Source organism: Rhineura floridana, chromosome 5 (genome assembly GCF_030035675.1).
Source record: "Rhineura floridana isolate rRhiFlo1 chromosome 5, rRhiFlo1.hap2, whole genome shotgun sequence".
NCBI classification, from domain to species: Eukaryota; Metazoa; Chordata; class Lepidosauria; order Squamata; family Rhineuridae; genus Rhineura; species Rhineura floridana.
The window spans coordinates 134,422,820-134,448,938 of record NC_084484.1 but is presented as its reverse complement, the minus strand read 5'-3'; the positions used below and the strand labels follow the sequence as shown (position 1 = coordinate 134,448,938).

General features: G+C 46.3%; 1 protein-coding gene across 16 annotated transcripts in view; it reads left to right on the top strand.

Annotated features, from left to right (window-relative positions):
• The window catches only part of BBX (BBX high mobility group box domain containing), a 215,088-nt gene that overhangs the window by 94,516 nt on the left and 94,453 nt on the right, over nucleotides 1-26,119 (top strand). Inside the window, exon 1 of one of the 16 annotated variants that reach the window (XM_061628135.1) lies at nucleotides 24,029-24,047. The exons of the other annotated variants lie outside the window; for them this stretch is intronic. The gene's annotated coding sequence lies outside the window, so the exon portion shown is untranslated. Of the gene's footprint in view, nucleotides 1-24,028; nucleotides 24,048-26,119 lie in introns of those variants that run through there. 16 annotated transcript variants of the gene reach the window in all.

Genomic DNA, 26,119 nt, shown 5'->3' with positions numbered 1-26,119 from the left:
ACAGTCCCCTTTTACCTGGGTCTGTGCCTGTGTTCTGATTCTTCATGATCTGAACTACTTCGGTAAAAACAGTGAACTCCTGAGCTTGGCTTTGATAATGCATTAGGTATCTCAGTTTTAGATTCCACCTGAAAAACAAACGTGGCCATACTCCAAGTTTAGGGAAGGGCAGAGAGAAATTAAATACTATAGGGCGTATTTGGTTACTCCTTTTTGAGAGCCCCTCCTTCTATATTTGCTCTTGGCCTTTAGATTTTCCTTCCTGTTGAACAATCAAGGGAAAACTTTTTCACTGGCTGCTATTTAAAGAATGAACTAAGCAATTGGAAACTAATTGTGGACGGCTATTGAATTTTTTTTTACCAGTTGCTGGGTAGGTTTTTCTGTCCAGAAACCCTGAAAAGGGCTCATGCTGAGCTGCACATATTGGGGAAATCAGAAATCAGACCTGAGTAACAGCCTAGATGTCCAGCCAGCCAGCTCGCTAACTGCAGTGTACATAGCAATATTTCTATTCCCTTAGGGCTGTTTTCATCCTTTGCCATCAATTAATCAAGAAAATAAAAAATAGCCAGTATGATTGTGAATATTGTGACTACTTTAAAGACTAAAGGATAGCCATTTTTTTCAGATCAGTTTAAATTAGCAATAAGCACCCAATCCTGCTCTACTCATTATAATGACTGCAGAATAAACAAACTCATATTTCATACTGCAGGCAGGCAAACAAACATGCTTGTTTGTTGCTGGCTGGGTAAACAGCACAACTGAAACTGATGTGCAGAGGAAAGGAAAGTCCAAGGGATGGAATCTAATTCTAGCTCATCATACAAAGTTCTAATATTTAACTTTTTCAAGGGTCATATTACTTTACAGGCTGTTTTTTTCAGGATCACTTAAGCAATTATAGGGTGAGTGATAATGAAAAATCTACCCTCAGTCAGGGAAAATCTTGAGTGAGCAGACTTTTGGGGTTCTTCCAGATGAGACATTGTGCACTCACCCTGCCTTATTCACTGAATTTTTCAGAGGGTCCTGTTCTTAAATTGTTCCTGCTATCATTCTTTAAATAGAGGTTGTCATTGGCTGTCATGTCACTAATTAGAACAGTGGTTCTCAAACTTTTTTGGTTCGCGGCGCACTGTAAAACATATAAAAATTTGCTGGCGCACTTCATGTACAAAATTAAAAATATATTAATATATTTTGAACTATGAATAAAAATAACTATACAAATGGATTTCTTCTCATTTTTGAAATATACTTTCATAATATTCGCGGCACACCTAGTCACCTCTTGCGGCGCACCATTTGAGAATCACTGAATTAGAAAGATAGTTCCCCATAAAAATCCTAGGGGCATGAAGCACAGCTCGGGGGGGGGGGCTACAGGCCTGCTAGCACTTCAGCAGCCTCTACTGACTCGGACGGCAGAGTGTCGAGTAGAGCTGAGTGTCATCCGCATATTGTTGACATGTCACTCCAAAAAGTGTAATGTGCTACCACTGTGGTAATTGTGTATCTCCAGGCAATTCCACCATAGTAGGGGAAGATGGGTTGATGCTCATGCAATTCTAGCAAAGCTATAAATTAAAGACTGGGCTATAAATTTCCTAATTGCACATGCTAGTGTTGCAAATAAACCCACACAAAAATACTAGCTTACAATAATGTTTATTAGGAGATTTTATAAGCCCACAAAGAATAGATTGCAGTCTGCAAAAGCTTCCTTAGATGGTAGTGTACAGGTGATTCTTATCATAGGCTACTGTGTCAATGGTAGATGATCTGTATGGTCATAGAAACCTCAGTACATATATTATGTTTTGAGCACAGTGGTTTGGATCCTAAGTTCCCATGTGTGGAACTCTACTCATGGAATGCTCCCAGTGGTAGAAAGAGGGGGAGGTGATTTTCACCAATTCCCCTTTTATCCTGTGCACCCCAAAATTTTCCCTATGAGTCCGGCCATCACAGCGGGTTTTAGCTCCACCTATCGTGCGAAGGCAAGAATGTCTTTGAAGTCAAGACTAGGGGCGTCAGGCCCCTCCCACTCTCCAGTTCATTCTTGCCTTCGTACGAACAAGTTCTCAGATAGCGTAGCTTAAGCTAAGTTTCTTGTGTCTACTTGTGTGTTTGTCTGACAGTGCGTGGAGGTTGTTATCTGTAATTCCGCTTCTCCCTCCCCTCTGTCTTGTCTTTAATTCGTTGTGTCTCCTGGAGAATTGTTGGGGGGGATCTTCTATTACCCGGTCCGTTTTCCCCAGTTTTTTGAGCCTTCAGCTCAGCAGAGACCGCGGCTGCGGTTCTCTAGCCTTTCAGGCGGGAGCTTGCAGCTGCAGCCCCCGATTTGGCCCGCTGTTTTCCTCGCTCAGGAGCCGGCTCTCGCGGCCTCCTTTTTTTCCCCCTCCAGGAGCTTGCGGCTGCGGCGGCTTCGTCGCTCGGCACCGTCTTTTGCCTCCGTCTCCCGACCCTTCAATTTTCCCAGCTTTTTGAGCCTTTCAGCTCAGCAGAGACCGCGGCTGCGGTTCTCTACGTTTGTCTCTCCCGGTCTCAAGCCGTGCTCTGTGGAGCTCTTGGAGAGACTGCGGCTGCGGTTCTCTCCCAGGCGGGAGCTTGCGGCTGCGACTCTCTGCCTCTTTCCAGCCTCATAGTTTCAGCCTGCCGGGGTCGGCTCTCTCAGGCTTCCTCGGCAGTCTCTTCCTTGGGGTTTCTTAGAGCCGCGAGTGCGCCTATTGGCCCTGCGGTTCCTCCGGTGAGACTGTGCTGGGCAGCCCTTCCCCCAGTCGTTTCCAGACGGCTACCATTGCTTCTTCTCCCTCCGCCATTTTTGGATAATTTTTTCCCGCTCTTTTTTCCGGGCGCCATTTTTGTTTGGATTCAAATTTCCCGCCTTCTTTGTCACCCCTTTATTAACCATCGGATACCTTCCCTGCAAGCTATCTGTATGTGTGTTGTCTGTGTGTTGTAGACAGAGTTACACAAGGCTTCCTCACACACAAAATTACTATGACTGTATCATCAAGGCTGGAGTTTTAATACAGTGGCTGACTTGTACTAAATTTGAATTACGTTCAGTACCATCAAGGCTGGAGCTTTAATATCAGTGGCTGACCTGTACTAAATCTGAATTATATTCAGTATTATCAAGACTGGAGCTTTAATATCAGTGGCTGACTTGTACTAAATCTGAATTATATTCAGTATTATTAAGGCTGGAGCTTTAATTTCAGTGGCTGACTTGTATTAAATCTGAATTATATTCAGTATTTTCAAGGCTGGAGCTTTAATATCAGTGGCTGACTTGTACTAAATCTGAATTACATTCAGTATTATCAAGGCTGGAGACTTAATATCAGCGGCTGACTTGTACTAAATCTGAATTATATTCAGTATTATCAAGACTGGAGCTTTAATATCAGTGGCTGACTGGTAATAAATCTGAATTATATTCAGTATTATCAAGACTGGAGCTTTAATATCAGTGGCTGACTTGTACTAAATCTGAATTATATTCAGTATTATCAAGGCTGAAACTTTAATGTCAGTGGCTGGCTTGTACTAAATCTGAATTATATTCAGTATTATCAAGGCTGGAACTTTAATTTCAGTGGCTGACTTGTACTAAATCTGAATTATATTCAGTATTATCAAGGCTGGAGTTTTAATATCAGTGGCTGACTTGTACTAAATCTGAATCATATTCAGTTTTATCAAGACTGGAGCTTTAATATCAGTGGCTGACTGGTAATAAATTTGAATTATACTCAGTATCATCAAGGCTGGAGCTTTAATATCAGTGCTGACTTGTACTAAATCCGAATTATATTCAGTACATCCTGCTCCCTCTGTGGCCATGTACCACGCCTGAAATCCAGCCTCCAGCACTAATCTGAACTATATTTTGTACATCCTGCCCCCTCTGTGGCCGTGTACCAAGCCTAATATACAGCCTATACCATACTAATGCTGATACCTCAGTGCATTCTGCCCCCTCTGTGGCAGTGCACTTCACCATCTGCCAGTGTATTCTACCCCCTCCGTGGTAGTACGCTGTGCCAGTTCGGGTCTTTACATCCTGCCCCCTCCGTGGCAGTGTACTGCACCCAAGTTAATATAAGATGGCAGAACAGCCAGGCATGTCGCAATCAGCCAATATGATGCCAGATCAGCCAGGCATGTCACAAACAGCCCAGCCACAACACTCTAAGGTGACTAAGCCTAAGCATGTTAGCCAGGCATGTCACAAACAGCCCAGCCACAACACTCTAAGGTGTCTAAGCCTAAGCATGTCAGCCAGGCATGTCACAAACAGCCCAGCCACAACACTCTAAGGTGACTAGCCTAAGCATGTTAAAGTAATGGCTAAGACAAAACATATTTCCAACCATAACAAACCAAAGCGGCCACGCTATGCCTCTGTGCCAACCACAGCAACTCAGGCACACACAAACTATATACTTCATTCTCCTGCTGCTTCCTCTCACGAGGAGGTTTTTGCTGGCTTTTCCCCTCAGTTTTCACCTAACCAGCCTCCCTCTGTTTTACCGCCCCAAACATCTGCTCCAATACCGGCTCAGGCACAAACATCTGCCACAACCAGGCTGCAGCTGTCCCCTGATTTCCTCTCCCAACTTCAAGCCATGCTGGCATTTATCACCTAAATGCAGTCACTACCACGAGTTCCGGCCATACCTCAACTCAACATGGATCAACGTGCGTGTCATGAAGCTCATCCTTCCTGCTCACCAAATCCCTTCGATATAGCCAGAGGCAGATGTATTGACGAAGCCTCGTATGCAGAGGAGTCAACCTTCACTGACCACGTTGAAGGAGATGACTGGAGCGACTATTCAGATCATGAGGAGGATACATCATATCGCTTGTTTAATGCCTCAGACTATCAGCCCCCGGCACGCAGGGTAGTTAATACCCTTGGTCTACAGACTGCGCCTTCAACTTCTTCCGCCCCAGCCATCAAGGGGCCAAGGTTCTCAAATCTCCTGCACTTATTGATCACTACATCCCGGTGCAGGACCCACTTGCCAAATTGATCTCTGAAGAATGGGCTCACCCATTTCAATCTCGCCACTTCAAGAACCTGGCTGACAGGCTTTACGCCCTAGCTCCGGACTTTGCCACCAAGTTACACGTCCCTGGCATAGTCGAACCAATCGCTCACCTCGTTTTTCACGATTCCTTTTGCCCAGGGAAGGGGAATCCCAACTAAAGGACACTACTGAGCGTCGAATAGTCTTCACCCTCCGCAAAAACCACAAGGCCACTGCCCTATCCACGCGTGCCTCCGCTTCAGCCTCCATTTTCTCCAGAGCAGCTATGATGTGGCTGGATGATCTTCTAGAGGACACTAACCCTGATCCTGTCGCCCTCAGAAGGTCACTGGTAAAGTTGCGTAAGACAGCAGCTTTTGTGGCCGATGACACCTTGGATGCCACTCAATTGGGGGCACGAGCCATGACGACTCAGATAGTCGCTCGATGGACCCTCTGGCTTCGCCACTGACAGGCTGATTCAGCGGCCAGAATGAACCTGGCCAGGGCTCCTTACTCCGGATCGTTACTCTTCGGTGAGGAAGCCCTAAAGGCAGTGCTGGTTGATCCCAAAGACGCCCACAAACCGGCTCTGGCCACTGTCTAGAACATCGACCACAGGCCTTCCAGGCGCTTTCCTTCCTTCCGTACTAACCAGCCCTTTCCAGGAGGACGAGGCCGCAGTGTCAGATTCTATGACCCCAATTCATTCAGGGGCTCCTGGAACCGACGATTCCAGGGAAGAGACCTACGGCTGGTTTGTCAACGTCGACAAAAGCCATCTCTAACCAACCCAATGCCTACTACATCTAGGGGCAATGTTGGATTCCCTGCAGGCAATGGTATTCCTGGCTCCAGATCGCATCCCTGCCATCACAAGCATTGCAAGGTCCCTGATACAACAAACATCAGCAGACGTTATGCTTCTAGCCAGGGCGCGCGGAATGCTCATTCCTACAATCCATATTGTGCCATGGGCTCAAGCCCCCACTCGGCATTTGCAATGGACTTTACTGCCCTTTCAACAGGACATTGCCAGCTCCAACCATTGCAAAGTTCGCTTAATCCCCGCACTGTGCTATCATTCCGCTGGTGAACCACACAGAACTGTTGTAACCACAGATGCCAGCCGCGTAGACTGGGGAGCCCACTGCAACTCCCAGTACGTTCAGGGGGTTTGGTCCACCACGGAGCAGACTCAAAGCATCAACTGGCTGGAGCTAAAAGCTAGCCTCCCTCATTGTGCAGAACAACATCTACAATCCCTGAAAGCAGAACATCTCAGATGGATTTGGAATGTGACAGCAGACTGGCTCAGCAGACAACAGGTTTTTTCCGGGGAAATGGAAACTTCACCCAGCCATTTTCTATCGTCTTCAGAGTCGGTTCGGCGAATGCTCAATCGACCTGTTTGTCTCCAGTCGCAATTGCCAGCTTCCCAGGTACCTTGCCCGATACCTGGATTCAACAGCGGAAGCAATGGATGCTCTGACAATACCGTAGCCAGACGGTTTCTTGTACGACTTTCCTCCCATACCATTGTTAGCCAAAACCTTGAGGAAGGCGTGAGCCGAGAGGGCACAGCTGGTTCTGATAGCACCATTTTGGCCACGCCGACCGTGGTTCTCAGATCTTCTGGCAATGTCGATGATGGATCCTTGGACACTCCCAATCAGGCCAGACCTCCTACCCCAGGGTCCAGTACTGCACCAAGACCCTACTTGGCTCAATCTAACAGCATGACGTTTTGAACGGGGACATTTGAGGTCAGCTGGACTGTCTGACGCTGTGATCGATATTATTTTGGCCTCGAGAAGACCATCTACTACTTGTATTTATCAACATACCTGGGTGGCTTTCTCCAAGTGGTGTCAGTCCCACCACCATGATCCATTCCAGGCCACTGTGCATCAGGTGCTACAATTTCTCCATAGCGGCTTTATGATGGGACTTCGTCCCAACACTTTACGTCGACATGCGTCCACTACGCTCTCCGGCTGCTGTCCATCGGTTCCCCTCATGGAGTTTGCCGAAAGTTCTGCAGGCTTTGCAACGCCCTCCGTTTGAACCAATCAGGACTGTGCCCCTACGTATACTGTCCTTCAAGGTCTTGTTTTCTGATCGCAATCACATCTGCCAGACGCGTTTCAGAGTTGGACGCATTGTCTTCTGCTCGACTCCTCTGCGTCTTCCATAAGGACTCTGTTGTGCTGAAGACTGATCCTTCCTTCCGTCCCAAGGTCGATTCAGTTTTTCATTGCAACCAAGACATTGTTTTGCCTCCCTTTTGCCGAATCCTACCCATCCCCTCGAGAAGGCTTGGCATTTGTTGGATGTCCGGAGGACTCTCAAGACCTACCTGTCTAGGACCTAAGAGATTCGACGAACGGAGTCTCTGTTTGTATCCTTTCACCCAAGGTCTATGGGCCATAAAGTATCCAATTCTACCTTATCCCGTTGGTTAAGGGCATGCATTACTTTAGCATATGAGTCCCTGAAGCTGTTAGTTCCAGCTAGTATAACGGCTCATTCTACCAGGTCAGCGGCCACTTCGGCTGCTTTTGCCACTAATACTCCTGTTGCCGATATTTGTAGGGCTGCAGTCTGGTCTACCCCACACTCGTTTATAAGGCATTATAAAATTGATCGCTATGCCTCTGCTGACGCATCTTTTGGCAGACGAGTGTTGCAACAGGTTCTTAATGTGGATTAGCATCCGGTCCCACCCTGTATGGGCTGCTGTGGTACATCCCGCTGTGATGGCCGGACTCATAGGGAAAATGGACCATTGGTCTCACCTGAAGGGTGATTTTCGTATGAGGACGGACATCACGACCCTCCCAGTTGGAGGATGACCATATATTTTCTAATGTGTTATATATTACTGTTACGCTATTATATTTAAATTTAAAAGTGAAGTCAAGTCTTCTAGTTCTGTTATACTGCTATGTTGGAGTCATGTTACTATGCGCGGTACTATTGTGTTATTTTCCTGCTGCCAGGTCTGTTGGCCTTGTTCTTGTATTTTTAGATATTTCTCCTTAGACTCGCTGCGAATGAACTGGAGAGTGGGAGGGGCCTGACGCCCCTAGTCTTGACTTCAAAGACATTCTTGCCTTCGCACGATAGGTGGAGCTAAAACCCGCTGTGATGTCCGTCCTCATAGGAAAATCACCCTTCAGGTGAGACCAATGGTCCAATCTCCTTCAAAGCACAGAGGGAGGTTGATGCTGCAGATGTAAGGGGGAATTGAGAAAAAATGCCTTTCTCCCGTCAGCCATTGGGAGCATCCACTGGATCAGAGTTACTTCTGCAAATGGAAAGGCAGCTCAAGATCCAAGCCTATGGATGCATATGAAAGATGTGCAAAAACTGACATAAAAGAGGCAGTGAAGGCTTCACAAATAATTGTCTTGGTTTACTGATCAGCTACTGTTTGTGTTTGGCACCAGCTGCTTCTCTTGTGCAGAAGGCTGGAAAAGCAGGGATTCCTTTCATTTGTATTGCAGTTGTAAGCAAGTACAACATTCAAAAATGCAGAATATTTTCATTTGTTTATATGGCATTCAAGTTGACACAGGAGCCTCACCTTACCAGTTCCCTGTTTTCTTCATAAGTGAATTGTAGGCTCTTCCCTTAACTCAAAGGTTTTTTTGATCCTAGAATGCATCGTTCTGCTCATATATATCAGCAGTCTTCACTGTTTATTAATGTAGTTGAACATAATAGCATGAAACCTTGTGCACAGAAAAAATGCTTTTTGGGGCGGTCATGTGGGTGGATATCAAATGCTACTTGCTTTCAGTGATTTTATGCTTAGCCTTTATTATCGTCACTGTTATTATGTTGTCATTTGTGGTTAACAGAAATTCATTCTGAGAATTTAACAGTATATTATTCCAAGTTTATTATTAATATGAAGTGTCTGCTTTTGCTGTGGAAGTGTCTGCTGGATATTAATTTTCTGGCTGGCAAAAAGTTTTTAAAAGGTTGATCTTGTTTTACTTCCCTTTGTTTCATTTATATTCTGTGAAGTTAAGTTATTTTGAACATTTCTATCCAGCTATTCAACCAGCCAGATACTATCAAAGGTAATTAAAATCAAATAAGGTAGAATCATAAAAATTACATAATAAATTATCTAAAACGATAATGAAGTGGCACATGAAGTCAGCAGCATGAGCTCTTTGCCAATCCACATTCCTACAGATGGACAACACAGAACTTTTTTCACTAGCCTTCTAAAAATCTCAGCAGAACAGGACCAATGGGCCTCCATGCGGAGGGAAGGAAAGTGCAACTGCACAAAACACCCCTGGATTGAAAGCTGTACACATGGAGGGTAAGGGTCATATGGGGGGGGGAATGTTCCCTGATATAACCTTATGGTGCATATCCAGATAAATGAATGTGGTGATTCCATAGAACTGATTCTTTTCATTCAGAAATCAAATCTCGGTGCTCTCTCTTATTTTTGAAATTCTGATCTTGCAAATGTCCCCACCACTACCACTACCACCAACTAAAGTGTTTAATGAATTTCTTGAATTATGCCTGCTGAGGTTCTTTATCTTGTTATTAAAAGGAGTGGTTTCAATCCCAATTATGTCTCAGATGAAATTAATGGACCTTTAGAACACATTAACTTGTGGGAGGCTAAAATCTTACGGACATTTATCTGGAAGAAAGCCCTACTGAATAAATAGAACTTGCTTCAAAATATGATATGAGCCATATTGAAGACAGGTTCTTATTGCTATCAGTTCCTCTTTCCAGTGTTCAGGCAAGAGGTATCAGCAGACTTGGGGAAACCCCAAGATTTATAGAAGAATAAGAAATCTAAGAGGGACCCCTCCCCCCCCCAAAAGAAACACAACATAAAATACAACACAAGCTCAGTGGCAACAGAAGACTGACTGACTGGAGGAGAAGGGGAAACTGGATAGGATAGGAAATGGAATGGAGTATAGTAGAGGATGGCTGACTGGCTGAACACTGAACATTGTTCAGTGTTGTTGGATATTCTACTTGTTCTCTCAGTTTTAAGCCAGCTTCATCTGATGGTGCATCTGATGGTTCTGATTTAATATGAACAAACGCTTGGAATTGCATGGCATATTAATCCTGATCTGTTTGAGAGCGATTATAACAAAAATGAGCACTAGGTGGCACCTAATAGTCATGCAATGAAATGGGTGTGGTTTTTGCTATTCTTGTTACTAGTGTGTTAACAAGGGAGTTGTGTGACAGGTCACTATTTTTAAAATTCAGTGTTGCATTATTTCTGCAACCAATTTACAGCTTTCTAAAATGATGTGTCAGCTGCAAAAAGAAAAGGAGTTTCACATAGTTTTTTTTCACTATTGTTTTTAGTGTCAAATAAAGAATTAAGTGTTGGTACGTCAAGCTCAGTTTTTCTGTATGTGCATTTACCTGGTACTAGTATCAACAAAAATATGAACTCACTGGGTGAACTGCAGTTAGCATCTGCTTCACTCATCAGTTCTCCACATACAGTAATGTGATTATAACAGCACTCTACCTTACATGTTTGTTTTAATGATTACTGAGATACTATGTGTAACACATACCTGATGTGCTTTGAGCACTTAGGAAGAACTCCCAGCAGTTCCAGCCAGTCTAGGAACTGGTCAGGAGTGATGGTCAGGAGTAGAAACGATCAGGAATGATAGGAATCACAGTTCAACAACATCTGCAGAGCACCATGTTGGCTGTGCATAGTGTACCAGTAGTCTTCAACCTTTTCAGACCTGGGACCCACCTTTAACTTGAACGTGCACTTGGGGACCCATTTCTTAATTTTTTTACCATGTATTTGTATGGTGGTATTGTTGCTGTTGCGACTAACCTTAGGTCAGGCTGCAACCCAATAGTGGGTCCTGACACATCAGTTGAAGACCAGTGATGTAGACAGATCTGTGAGGTGATGATGAGCATGAGGCCCTGCATTAGGATGGCAGGACCAAATGACTCTTCAGTCTTTCTGACTTTGGGGCATTTTTTCTAGTGGGAATGGGATGTGTAATGACTAACGAGTGGACTTTTAATTGATAATTATCTGTTTCCCTTTCCTTGATGGCATGTGGTGGTTTAATTTTCCTGTGCTTTGTCCCATGATTGGCACAGGAGTCTCAACCTCTCAGAAGTATTCAGGCTCGAGATCATATCAAGGAATCTGTGACACAGTTAGTAGTGTTATTCATTAAAAAAAATATTCTGGAAACCTCAGATACACAGAATGTAATTTCTTAGATGTTTAACAGTGCAATCTTAACCATGTCTACTCAGACGTAAGGCTGCAATCCTAACCCCACTTAACTGGGAGTTAAGTCACTGGGACTTACTTCTCGGTAGACAGTTAGGATTGTGCTGTAAGGGTTGTATCCAGTGTTAGGCCTATGCAAAGTAGGCCCACTGAAATTAATGAACATGGCTAACTTATGTCCATTAATTTCAGTAGGTCTACTTTGAGTATAACTAGGTTAGGTGCAACCCTAAGTTCCATTTGACTTCATTGGGGCTTACGCCCAGGTAAGACTGCATCATAAGGCAGGGGGTTCTTTATGTTTTGTTATGGCTTGTAGCTAAACAAATAAATTATTTGCTGCCTACCTAAGACAGGGGCTACCAACATTTTTGGACCATTGGGCACATTTCAAGTTTTCAGAGTGCTGAGAGCACCAATTATTAAATGGCTGCCATAGGGGGAATGGCAAAGTAGAACATGGCTGCCATGGGAGCATGGCATAATTTAAAAGAGTATAGTCACAGCTGTTTCTGTGCGCACGCGCGCGCACACACACACACACCCATGAAAAGTCAGTTATGTCCTGCTGGGCTTGATTGTGGAGGTACAGCTATTAAAGGCACAAGAACCTTTGTTTTCTCTAATGATTTCCCTAATCCAAAGCCTAGACTGCCATCCTGTATCCACTTACCTTGGAGTAAAACCCAGTGTGATGTAGTGGTTAAGGTGTTGGGACTACGACCTGGGAGACCAGGGTTCGAATCCACACACAGCCATGAAGCTCACTGGGTGACCTTGGGCCAGTCACTGCCTCTCAGCCTTAGAGGAAGGCAATGGTAAAGCCCCTCTGAATACCGCTTACCATGAAAGCCTTATTCGTAGGATCGCCACAGGTCGAAATTGACTTGAAGGCAGTCCATTTCCATTTTCAAAACCCATTAAACATAAGGAGACTTACTTCTGAAATAGATGTGCATACAATTGTACTGTAAGTTAACTATACAGTCACTACTTAATGAGTGCCTGGACATCACCTCCTGCACAGCAGGAGACACGCCTAAGCATATTTACAAAGTTTTCACATTTTGCATTTACTATTTGGGGATTCTTTTAGAATTTCCAGACAATGACTTCTAGACAGTACTTAATCTCAGACAAACACAACACAGGAAAGATGCATTCTAGTCATTAGGAAAAGAAGAAAGGCAAACTGTGGAGATTCAAAAGACTACCACAAAATAAGACAGAAGCAGGAAAAGTGCACTATAGGGCAGGGGAAAACAGAAGCTCTTTAGTCAGGAATTCCTACTGCCTGGTGTCCAAACAACTCAGTTATCAGCCACAGTTCTGACTTCACTCGTTGGCTAAAAGCAAAGGAGGAGCCAGGCTTGCCATTTCATAGAAATTGCTTAGAAGAAATCGCTTAGGAACACTTCATTTCATAACTTTGTTTCTAGTAGGGCTAGAAACATACTTAAAAAAAGAAAGTTCAGAGTCTAGGCACCCTGCCTGGGGGTGCCAGTGAAGGCCTTCATGGGCCCCATCATGCTCATGGGCACCATGTTAGTTCTCCCAGCCTAAACCATACTCTCTCTGTTCATTGACTGGCTGCCCATTTGCTCCCAGGCCAAGTTCAAGGTTCTAGTTTTGGTGTACAAAGCCCTATACAGCTTGGGACCAGGATACCTGAAAGACAGTCTTACCCCTTATATACCCAGTGGATCACTGCGCTCTGCAGGTGAGGGCCTCCTGCAGATACCATCTTATCAGGAGGTTCATTCTGCACAATATAGAAAAGGGACCTTTAGTGTGGCAGCACCTACCCTGTGGAATTCCCTCCCCTTGAATATTAGGCAGGCACCATCTCTGCTATCTTTTCGGCGCCTTTTGAAGACTTTCCTCTTTCAACAAGCCTTTTAAGTTGGGAACTATCCCAGTCTGTGTCTGTGTTAGAATTGCTTTTAATATGTTTTTAACCCTTTTTTAAGGATGTTTTTAAAGCTTTTTTAACTTAAAAGGCTTGTTGAAAGAGGAATTATTTGTCTTTTTCACAGTCTTTAATATGTTTAACCCTTTTTAAAAAGATGTTTTTAAAGCTTTTTAAAATGTTTTTAACGTTGTTTTGTTTTAATGTATTTTAAGGTCTTTTTATGATGTTTCAAAGTGTTTTTACCGTTGCTACCCTGGGCTCCTGCTGGGAGGAAAGGCAAGATATAAATCAAATAATAAATAATAAAAATAAATAAATTGACTGCTTGCAGCCAGTTAGCCTTGCAATACTGACATAAGAACATTTTAATGGACTCTTTCTGATCTCGCCGGAGGAGGGAAAGACCAGCTGTAGCGCGCTACAGCTGATCTCCTCGGGGGCGGTCAGACTCCTGCACTCCAGCTGATTGTGCTGGAGGAGGGGAAGACCACTACAGCTGATCTTCTCCTCGGGGGCGATAAGACTCCCACACTCCAGCTGATCGCACCGGAGGAGGGGAAGATCGCTACAACTGATCTTCTCTTCTGGCATGATCAGACCCCTGCCTCGAGCTGATCGCGCTGAAGGAGGGGAAGATCAGCTGTAGCGCGCTACTGCTGATCTTCCCCTCCTCTGGTGCGATCAGCAGGTTAGGTTCCAGACCCCCACTCTACAGCTGATCCACTTTTCGGCGGTTTTCGCTTCTCTGCGGGGGTCTGGAACCTAACCTGCCATATGAGTGGGGCCCTACTGTATATCTATATGTGTGTTGTGTGGCGAGATGAAAATTAAATGCACATTTCCAAGTTGTTAATTAGCTATTTCCCCACCATTTCACCAGAGCAGCACATCAAGAATCAAGTAGCAGGCCCCAACAATGATTAGATACCCATTGAAATACTGGTTCCTTTAGGAAAGATCTGTTACAATACCTAATGAACAAATCACTCTCTTTGACTTTAAGCTTTTTACAGAAATGAAAGCAGTTATACATCGAAATGAGAAACAAGACTCAGGGAAAAAAATCAAGGAAGACTTTTACTCAGCTGTTAGTTATTTCTGACAGCACAATTTATCGTAAATTTCAGTTAGCAAACTGTATTCCATTTGCTCACAGCATGTTTCCCATTAGACCACTAATTCTGTGAAAGTTAGAAATGCTCATTACTAGCTCTCTGCTGTGAAACTGTACAGAATTGATTCACTGTCTGGCCAATAATTAGTACCAAGTAAATGAACTTTTTTTCTCTTTGCAATTCATAGGCTAAAATTCTATAAACTGGTTATCCTGGAGTTAAGAACCCAATTAAATTTTGTAACTATCTTCTAAAGTTTAAATATGTTTCTTTTCACTAAGCCAAACCATAGAGAAAATCCTGCATTCGATCATTAATTCAGAAGAGGTACAAGTCTTAGGGTTTTGCATTTTCCCATTGACATTTTCCCCATAGTTTTTATCCTCCCTTCAAAACAAAGCTTGGTATGTGTAATTGCATTTATATACATTCATCTCTTGTTACTCGTCTTGCTCCATTCCTCTCTGTGATGACAACTACCACTATAACCAAAGTGAGGGGCAAATTCAAGGCTCTCCCCAGCAAAATGCTGCCTGGTGGGTCTCACAACACTAGCATACACACACACTTCCAAGTGGGCAGTGGCAGCAAGAGCAATGTTATAATTTGGAGCAGGCAGCAATCAGCTTCCTTCCAAATTTCCCGCAGTGCCCCACCAGACCATTATTGCTGTGGAATGGCATTGTTAAACCAAATTTTAAAATAGCTGCTAGACCAAAAGTGAAAACTGGACATGTAGGTAATCAGGGCTAATATTCAATAATATTGAATTTTTCATTGCTTGTTATTCTTAAAAACAAATTGCTGGGCTAAGAATTATTTAATTCTAACTGTATATATTTTGTGGATTGCTCTGGTTGGTGGATCTTGGGTTTTTGCAATAATAATAATAATATAATAATAATACCAAAAAGCTGAAGTAACCATCCTGATCTAGAGTATTACAACCTACAAGACAGGTTTGTGATGCAGCTGCTTCTACTAGCAGTTTCTAATGGAGACAGCCACTATCATGTGTTTTACTATCAGGTGTGTCTAATTTTGATGCCTGATACTTGATCAGAAGGTGAGAGCTGTTCATAGGTGAGCAAATCCACAACTATTTTCTTCTCAGTTTCTGGGTACGCAGTAGAAAGGTGACACTGCTTTTTTGAGAATGTCTTCTTTGGCAATGTTTTGAAGTCTGCCATTATAGTTTCATTCTTGTAAGCACTCCTTTGCACCATGCTACAATAACCCTGTAAGGTAGGCCTGTGCCCAGCAAATGATTTAGTGCAGGGGTGGCCAGAAGGTAGATTGTAATCTATTGATAGATCCCTGGGAGATTTGTGGTCAATTGGCAAGAGCTTCTGGCTTCCAGTTGTTTAACAATAACAACAAAAGGACACACACCTGTCTGGAAGCTTGACAACTGAAATTAAGAGTGCTTGTGGAAACTAGGGATAGATCTATGTCTGGAAAGTCTGTGAGCTGATCTCAGTTCTGATAACCCTGTGCTCAGTAACTTCTCAGAGACATCATACTACATGTATGTCTTGCAGCTGCCTGTAGTTGGTGGCTCTTGGGGTTCTAGTAAAACACAGGGTACATCCCGGACTGTGCAGTAGTAGTGGTCTGCCGGTGAAGGCAGTAGTGCCACCCATTAAATAGAAATGGGGCAGGGTGACTGCAGGTAGGGCCAGCGCCACAGGACAGCCAGGTGAGGCCCTGGCTGAGGGCCCCTGGGTCCAAAGGGGCCCCTGAAGGAGGCCCTCCTTATGGTGGGTGGGTAGCACTCCCTTCCACAATCCACAGCGCAGATTGTGGGAGGGAGCTCCCAGACACCGCCCTCCCCACTGCCGCACAGGCCCGTGACACCCACCTGCAACATGCTCCACCTACCTTTCCCTTGACGTAAATGCTGGTTGCGCTGCAGGCACAAACCTGCCATCAACGAAGATGGTGGCTGAGGTTTCCCTAAGGGCCTGATGCCTTCTTGGTTGATGGCAGGGAGCACACATTTGCCATTAATCAAGATGGCAGAGGAGCCATCAGGTCCTTAGGGAAATCTCAGCCAGCCACCTTGGTTTATTTTATTTATTATTTCATTTATATCCTGCCCTTCCTCCCTGCAGGAGGGCGGGATGATGGCAGGCTTACACCTGCAGCTCAACCAACATTTATGTCAAGGGAGAGGTAGATGGAGCATGTTGCAGGTGGGTGTTGTGGGCCTGCACAGCAGTGTGTGAGGGTACCTGGGAACTCCTTCCCAAAATCCACGCCACGGATTGCGGAAGGTAGCATTACCCACCCACCATAAGAAGGGGCCCTTCAGGGAGAGGTAGGTGGAGCGTATGTGCATGTGCTGGGGCTTAGGGCAGGCTGGTGCCCAAGGGCCCTGGCATGCCTGTCCCTGCCTGCAAGTTCAGGGTTGGTGGCACTACCATCCTGCAGCACGTGGACACACAACTGCAGGCTGCTGCCGCTGCCTTCCACCAAAGTACCCCCAACCTTGCCATCTCCATGCCACTGCCATTCTGCTCCCCCCATGTGTCACTGCTGACATATGCCATCAAATTATTGGAAGAGTACTCGTTATACTTCTCTCTCTGATCTTCAGGAGGAAATGTAAAGCATACAACAGAATTTACATTACTATTGATTTCAATAGGTTTTAAAACAGCAAGGAAGAAAAGTATAGTGGGGTAATTTATATTGTGTTTTGTACAGGTACTGTAGTGTGCTGGTTGTGCGAAAGCCAGTGCGGTACAGTGATAAGACTTTGGGGCTAGGGCCTGGGAGACCTGGGTTCAAATCCTCATTCAGCCATGAAACTCACTTTTGGGTTAGTCACCTTCTCAGCCTAAACTACCTCATAGGGCTATTCTGAGGATATATTGGGGAGGTGCAGGTCTGTGTATATCACACTGAGCTCTTTGCAGTAAAGTTGAAATATATAGGAAACAATGCTTTAAATAAAATTAAAGCTGTAATCCTAGGCACATTTACTTGAGAGTAAGCACCATTGACCAGTGAAAGTTATTTTGAGTAAACCTGCTTGGGATTATGTTGTCAAGACCCAAGGGATAACTATTACCCAACGTTCCTCTTATTTATTGATTACTATCATACCTTAGACCAGCCTTTTCCAACCAGTGTGCCTCCAGATGTTGTTGGACCACAACTCCCATCAGCCTCAGCCAGCATTGCCAATGGTCAGGAAAGATGAAAGTTGTGGTCCAACAACATCTGGAGGCACACTGGTTGGGAAAGGCTGCCTTAGACACATCATGAGAAGACATGATGCAGTAGAAAAGACATTAATGCTGGGAAAAACAGAAGGGAGTAGAAAAAGAGGAAGGCCAAACAAGAGATGGATTGATTCCATAAAGGAAGCTGCAGACCCGAACTTACAAGATCTGAACAGGGTGGCTCACGACAGATGCTCTTGACCTTTGGTCACTGATTCATAGGGTTGCCATAAGTCGTGATCAACAACTATGTGTTACCTAGCCATTAAGTTATTTTATTATTGCAGTTGTGACTGCAGCTATTATTCATTACATGTCACAGGGGTTTGGAGCAAGTTTAAAGCAGACTTTTTGGAATCTATTTGTGGTAGAATCAGAGCTTGGAAAAGTTACTTTTTTAAACTACAACTCCCATCAGCCCCAGCCAGCATGGTCACTGAATTGGGCTGATGGGAGTTGTAGTTCAAAAAAGTAGCTTTTCCAACCTCTGGGTACAATCCTGCAGAGTAGCTGTGCTCCCCTTTCCATAGCAAACAGCAACAAGAGTTGCATGATGACACATTGAACATTTAACAGACTTATTATAAACATTCTGATACTTACTGATAAATCACATAGCATTTAAAGGAAATAATTGAATTTAGATGTTAAAGGTTACAATTCTGTGTTCAGTTTCACTTCAGGAGTAAGCCCCATTAAACTCAGTGGAACTTTTTTCTGAGTAGACATGATTAGGATTGCACTGTGACTTCAGATTCCTAGTCTTTCTCCCTACCCCCTTTCTAGATTACTGGTACATCCTTCCACCTTCTCTCAAGATAGCAATTTGCTAGATAGTGCTGGAGGACATTCCTAAGTAGGGATGACTCCTCCTACTGGTCGTGACAGGCAGGGTCTCTAAGCTTCTTTGTATCCTCTCCTGGGGAAGGAGTCGTCCCTCTCTCCAGACCGGCCCTGCCTGCGGTCAGTGAAGATCTGGAGTTAATCTCTCCTCTCTATCTAGAGCTTCTTTCTTTCGTTTTCTGCTTCTCCCTCTTAGCGTCTTTTCTTATGGTAATCTTCTCCTCTCCTTACGTTTGTTTTATTTCCTCCCTGCCTGTTTCCTTCCCCTCCCCTACCTTCACTCCGTGGGGGCTCAGGTTTGTGAGGCTAGGCTGAACCTGGCTGGGTTCACAGACGTCGGAAAGGAGGCCTAAGAAGGGCGGAGCGCGGCTAGCTGCAGCGTACCAGCCGAGCAGCACCCGGCCAGACGGGAGTCTCTCGCTCCGCGGAGCCGCGTTTCTGCAACCCTCGCGTTCAGCGGGATCGCAGCTCCTGGCTCCCCCCCACCTTCGCCAAAGGCTTGACTCCTCGCGGGAGAACGTCTCAGCAGGGGGTTGAGCGGCGCCCGCTAACGCGGCTCTCCTGTTAAGTGACTTCCCGCGCTTTTCCCTCAGCGTCAGGGAGTCAAGGCCGCCATATTATGGCCTCACCCGCTGCCTTCCCGCCAAGAGCCCTGCCACGTGGGGGAGGCAAGGGACCTAGAGGACTCACAGCAATCAGTCTTCTCTCCGTCCCAGAGCGTAGACAGCGGGGGGATGAATCTCCTAGATGAAGGTATGGATGTTCCCCCCCCCCCACTCGCAGTTTCCCAAATTTATGACCTGGGTTAAAGAGCTCATTGCTTCTGAAGTCAGTGGCTCTATCTCACACGCACATAAAAGTAAGAAGTGCAAACATTCGAGGAAGCGTTCCCACAGGGGAAAGCGGAGGCACTTATCCTCCTCCACAGGCTCCAGCAGGGAGGACGGGCATGGCAGCTCACCTTTGAGAGACAGCCATTCCAGGTCCTCTTCCCTTTCCAGTCAAGCCATGAGGCGGGGGGGCTCGCCCCCACCCTCCTGCATTTTACACAGTGAGCCGGCTAAGGATGCACCAAGGGGTGACAAGGAGCCCCCTGGTCATAGCGCGTTGGGGGGGATAGCAAGGCGATCCTCCTCACAGACCCATGCAGGTCCCTCATCCTGCAGGCAGGCTCCTGTTCCACAGGTGGTACCTTCAGATTCTGAAGATCTACTCGAGCAGGACAGGGAAGAGGGGGAGCTTTCTGGTAAGGAAATAGAGGTCACCCAGACGCAACCCAGACTCTTTGCTCCAGAGGTTTTTCAGCCGCTCCTTTCCAAGGTCCGCAGAGTGCTGCAACTGCCAGAGGCTGAGGCGGGAGGCGATGCACCCACTCAGTCAGCCTCGGCAGGTGCAAAAAAGGCCTTCCCCTCCATGGACACTAAGCAGGTTTCAGTTCCCTTTCCCCAGGGGTTTGATGACGTGTGGGATGCTGAATGGTCATCACCATGCAAACCAAAGCCACCTGCCAAGTGGGCAAAGAAACATTACGTCTTTGCCGACAGAATCATGGCAAGACTGCGTTTTCCTACAATGGACCCGCCTATTGCTGCTCTTGCTAGCTCTGCAGTGATCCCAACAGAAGGGGAGGGGGGGCCTAAGGACCAGTGCGACAAGTGAGTCAACGGGGCTCTTTGCAGGAGCTTTGAGGCAGATGCAGTCGGCTTCAGAGCCGCAGCCACTTCCTCAGTTTTCTCCAGAGCGGTTTTTATGTGGGCTGAGGAGTTTGGGGCACGGGACAATGTCCAAAATTTGTAAAGGATGGGTTAAAGAAAATGGCGTACGCCTCGGCCCTGTCAGCTGACGCATCCATGGATGCCCTACAGTTTGCAGCGTGCTCTATGGCTGCCTCCACTGTGGCACGGCGTAACATTTGGCTCAGGCAGTGGGCGGTGGACTCAGGGTCACAGACCCGCCTCACTGCCCTACCTTTTTCAGGTTCTAAGCTATTTGGGGAGCCTCTAGAGGCCCACCTGGTAGAAACTAGGGAGAAGAAGAAAGCACTCCCTATGGCCAGAAGAGAGGAATGGAAGGGCAGGCAGAACCAGTTTTTTTGTTCCTCAAAACAGCTCTCTAGATCTCGCAGTCAGCCTTCCAACAGGCTTCGCTGGGGCAGACAAGATTAAGGGGGTGGACACGCTTCCTCCACTAAACCGGGAGGCACCCCATTCTCCTCAGGGAGGAACCAGAAGGGAGTCGAAAAGGGCTCCTCCTCCTGACTGGCAGTTGCCAGAGGCCTCTCGCGGAGTGGGAGCAAGGCTTCTAGAGTTTGCCCCCCGCTGGAGAGGCATCACCTCAGACAAATGGGTGCTGGACACGGTGTCCATGGGATATGCCATAGAGTTTCTTCGCATTCCACACAACCGGTTTCGACCCACCCCAAGGTCTCGAAGGCCGGAGAAGCACCTGCGCTACCTGGAAGCTATTCAGCACCTGCTGAACATCCGGGCAATAGAGCCAGTAGTTCCCTCAGAGAGGAAATCAGGGGTATATTCAAATTTTTTTTTAGTCGACAAAAAGAATGGCTGACCTCTGTGGACCTCTCCGAGGCGTATCTCTACACATTCCAATATGCAGACAACACAGGCGCTTTCTCCGGTTTTCATACGACAACAGACACTTCCAGTACAGGGCCTTGCCGTTCGGCCTTTCCTCAGCACCAAGGGTTTTCAACAAGGTACTGGGGGTTCTGGTGGCACATCTCAGAACAATGGGGATATGCGTGCATCCCTATCTGGACGACATCTGGGTGAGAGCACCATCCTGGGACCAGTCACACACAGGTACCCATCTCACTGTATCATGGCTCCAAGGGCTGGGCTTCATAGTGAACTTGGAGAAGAGCATGCTGACCCCATCCCAAACTGTTCCGCTCTTGGGGGTGGTCCTGGACATGCAACTTTTCCGCATGAGGCTCACCGAAGAAAGGGCCTTGAGACTTCAGCTGTTGCTTCAGGAAGCAGTTGCTGCACCAGCATTGGACCTGATCAGGCGAGCTCGGCTTTTGGGGTCCATGGTGTCGGCATACGACCTAGTTCAGTGGGCCCAGTTTCACTCAAGAACTCTACAACAGATCCTTCTGCCCTACCAGGAGGCAATTCTCCTACGACACAGACGCTCGGTCTCCGTGCCTCCAACAGTACGGACAGAGCTCCGGTGGTGGCTGGAACTTCAGAGGTTGGCCCACAGAGTCAGCCTGGAAGATCCTCCACGCATAATCATGACCTCAGATGCAAGCTTGTATGGATGGGGGGCTCACCTGGACCACAGTGTAGCCCAGGGGACATGGTCTGCAATGGAGGCGAGCTCAATATAAATATACTGGAGTTACGGGCCATCAGACTGGGCCTACAGGCCTTCACCCCAGAGATCAAGGGGAAGCATCTCCTCATACGCACCGACAACTCATCGGCGAAATCTTATGTCAACAGACAAGGGGGCATGAGATCGAAGAGCCTAATGCTCGAGGTGGAGCGCCTGTTCAAATGGGCGGAGAGGCATCTTGCCTCTCTGAAGGCCGAACACCTGGCGGGCACAAACAACTTTGTAGCCGACTGGCTCAGCAGGACAGCCATCAAGGAGGCAGAATGGCAACTGAACCCAGAAGTTTTCCAACAGGCGGTGCACAGGTGGGGAGAACCAGTAGTAGATCTCTTTGCCACACCTGCAAACACACAGCTAGACAGGTTCTTCACAAGAAATCCATGTCACCAGGCTCAGGGCACAAACGCACTAGTCACACCGTGGCCACAAGGCCTCCTGTACGCCTTTCCTCCGTTTGGGCTGATACAACGCACAATCCAGCGGGTTTGGACATTGAAGGCGGAAATTATTATAGTGACACCCTATTGGCCTCGACGTCCCTGGTTTCTGGACCTACTGAACATGTCAGTCGAGACACCCTGGCAGGTACCCTCTCGAACGGATCTTCTGATTCAGGGACCAGTCTGCCATCCTCGACCAGAGCTGTTCCGGCTAACAGCTTGGAGACTGAGCGGTTGTGGTTGAGCGGTAAGGGCTTTAAGGGGAAAGTGCTCGACACGCTACTGGCCTCGCGTAGACAGTCCACGAACCGGGTTTACTCGTCCACGTGGAAGGTTTTCTTGTCCTGGTGCTCTGCAGATACAGTGGAACCTTGGTCTCGAGACGTCAGGGGTCCCCTAGGGTTCCTCCAGTCGGGCCTAGATAAGGGTCTGAGCGCAGCCACAATCAAGAGACAAGCTGCAGCTCTTAGTAGCATTTTGTTATGCCTTGGGGGGGCCCACTTTCCTCTAACCCATTCCTTAAACGTTTTTTAAGAGGGGTGACGCTGGTTTCCCCATCAATGATTCACAGGTTTCCAAACTGGAACCTTACCTGGGTGCTGACGGCGTTGACAGGACCGCCATTTGAACCGATGGCTACCTGCCCTCTGAACCTCTTGACATTCAAAACAGTTTTTCTGGTTTCCATTACATCGGCACACAGAGTTTCCGAGTTGGGGGCATTATCTTCGGACCCTCAACTGTACGTGTTCCACCAGGACAAGGTTGTCCTCCGACCAGACCCGGCATTCCTACCTAAAATCAATTCTGTCTTCCATAGGTCGCAGGAAGTGGTTCTCCCTTCATTCTGCCCCGCTCCTTCCTGTGCCCAGGAACGTAGGTGGCACTCACTTGATGTGAGGAGGGCTCTTCGTTTCTACCTGAATCGTACCTTAGAGTTCAGGAGGTCTGAGGCCCTCTTTGTGGCCTTCTCTGGGAAATCAAAGGGGTGTAAGGTGACAACCTACTCTATCTCACGCTGGCTCAGAGCGGCTATAGCACATGCATATGAAGCTCTGGGTAAGGAACCTCCATTGGGTACCACAGCACACTCAATTAAGGGGGGCAGCGGCTTCAGCAGTGTTTAAGGGGGGGTTCCCCATAATGGATATCTGTAGGGCGGCTACATGGGCTTCTCCACACACTTTTATCAGGCACTATAAAATGGACTCATTCTCATCAGCCGATGCTGCATTTGGCAGGAAGGTGCTCCAGAAGGTGCTGCCTCCTAGCTAGAGGAATCCCACCCGGAGTCCTAGTACACTGCTCTGTCATATCCCTACTTAGGAATGTCCTCCAGCACTATCTAGCAAAAATGGAAATTTTACTCACCGTGAATTTCTATTTGTAGATAGTGCTGGAGGACATTCCACCCACCTCTCATTCCTCTGCTTCAACCTTCTGGAGCGGGAGGGGGAGTGGGGGAATTGGGGCTTCTGCCAGCGCCTTACATTTGCACACGTTGTTTAGTATTGTGTGTCTTCCTTCATGTGTGACCTGTCCTCCAGCACGTTGGTTCTGTGTTGGTCTGTCACTTTTCTTCAGCTATCTCCTGGTATAGGCTTCCACTTTAGGGACGTCTGAAAAGCTGTGGATATGGGGCCTGAGGAGAGTTCCTGGCTCTGTCAGTTCGGTCTGGAGAGAGGGACGACTCCTCCGCCAGGAGAGGATACAAAGAAGCTTAGAGACCCTGCCTGTCACGACCAGTAGGAGGAGTCATCCCTACTTAGGAATGTCCTCCAGCACTATCTACAAATAGAAATTCACGGTGAGTAAAATTTCCATTTTTTCACTTGTCTGAGCCCACAGGGGCCACACAAGTTCTGCTTCAGAGTCTTAGCGCCCCCCCAGCTTTTCTCTCTTTGTTACCTCTCTGCTGTCCTTTCACCTCTTTCTACATTCCCTTCAAAGTGATGCTGCACTCCTATTCCAAGCCCACTTACTTCTGAGTAAGCATGGCTAGGATTGTACTGTGAGCAGAGACATAGACAAACTCTCTCCCCTCCCTTTCCCTGCCCCCTCCCAAACTGTTTCTTCTATGGGGTTGGAGTCCTAACCCTTCCTACCTGGGAGTAAGTCCCATTGAACGGAATGGGGTTCACTTTAGAGTAGGCATGGTTAGATTGTATTGTGAATGTAAACCAAACTTTTTTAAAAAAACACCTAACAATTTAGACAGTCCATGCCTAACTCTAGCTTCCCTGACAGGGAGCGCTTTGTGAGTAAGCCCCATTGAAGTGGGACTTACTTCTGAGCAGACATTTTTAGAATTACAGTGTGAGCCCTCAAAAGTTGTTTCCCCCTCCCTTATCTCCCCTCACTATGTTTCTGCTTCCCTGCCTCCTTTTGCCTTCTCTCACAACAGCAATTTTTCCGTGTCTGAGACGGCAAGAGGCTTGAACTCCATTTAAGTTTGTAAAACAAACTTAATTTTTTAGAATTAACAATTTAGACATTCCATTACTAGTAGGGTTGCCAGGCTCAGGGCCTGAGACTGATCCTGTATCTTTAGGAGAAGAGAAAGTCAGGCAAGTGCAGGTGTTCTTGCAACACTGTAATGGGAAAAACCACAAGGTGGAATTCTCTCTTCCCCCTGCACAACTTTTCAAGATACAGAAGACCTCTTGGTTGCCAGGCCTGGCCTACGTGTAGACTCTTTTTCAAGAGCAGCTGAACCCAGGTACAGAGGGCTTGTACCCGGGTACAGAGTAACGTGTGAATACCCCCATAGAATCCACTTTAAGTGGGGATGTGGTTCTCTAACCAGGGTAAGTGGGCAGTTCATATTGATAGGAATCCACACAGCCCTGTAGCCAGCCCTCCTTGTTAGATGGTACAGCCACATTTCTAGGTAGGGCATTTGGAGGATGGTAGGTGCGTAGTTCCTGCCAGCCCCCCATCTCATTAGTGGAGAAGATATGAGGGCCTGCGGAAGAGAAAGGCAGCGACTTTCCCCCTCGCTCCTCCTCCATGCAGAGAGTATGATAATGTACATAATGGGCTATGAAAAGGTCAAGTTAACAGAAAATTTAGTATGAACAACCGGAATTAGATGACTGGCATATTTTTTCTTCTTTCATAAGAAAAAAGGATGTTGCAGATACAGTGAACAAGGTGATACCAAAAGGTGTAAAACAAGCAAAATAGTTTATGGTATAACTAAGAAGTTGAAAACTAGTGTGGAGCTTGTTTCCTCAAAAATTCAGTTTTGATCTTGTATCACAATACATCCAATACTAAAAAGCAGGCATCGAAACAGAGTAAGAGCACTTTAAAAATTCAACCATAGTCAAGCATTTAGGGAGAATGGTGTTGAGAACAATATGCATAACTTTCCTGCTGAAGTCAATGAGACTGAGTCCTTAACTTTTTGGAATATTTACTGCATAATAGACTTTATTTTTGTTGTTGTTGTTATGTGCCTCCAAGTCGACTACGACTTACGGCGACCCTATGAATCAGCGACCTCCAAGAGCATCTGTCATGAACTACCCTGCTCAGATCTTGTAAGTTCAGGTCTGTGGCTTCCTTTCTGGAATCAATCCATCTCTTGTTTGGCCTTCCTCTTTTTCTACTCTCTTCTGTTTTTCCCAGCATTATTATCATTTCTAATGCATCATGTCTTCTCATGATGTGTCCAAAGTGTCATAACCTCAGTTTCATCATTTTAGCTTCTAGTGATAGTTCTGGTTTAATTTGTTCTATCACCCAATTGTTTCTCCTTTTTGCAGTCCATGGTATCCGCAAAGCTCTCATCCAACACAACATTTCAAATGAGTTGATTTTTCTCTAATCTGCTTTTTTCACTGTCCAACTTTCACATCCATACATAGAGATCGG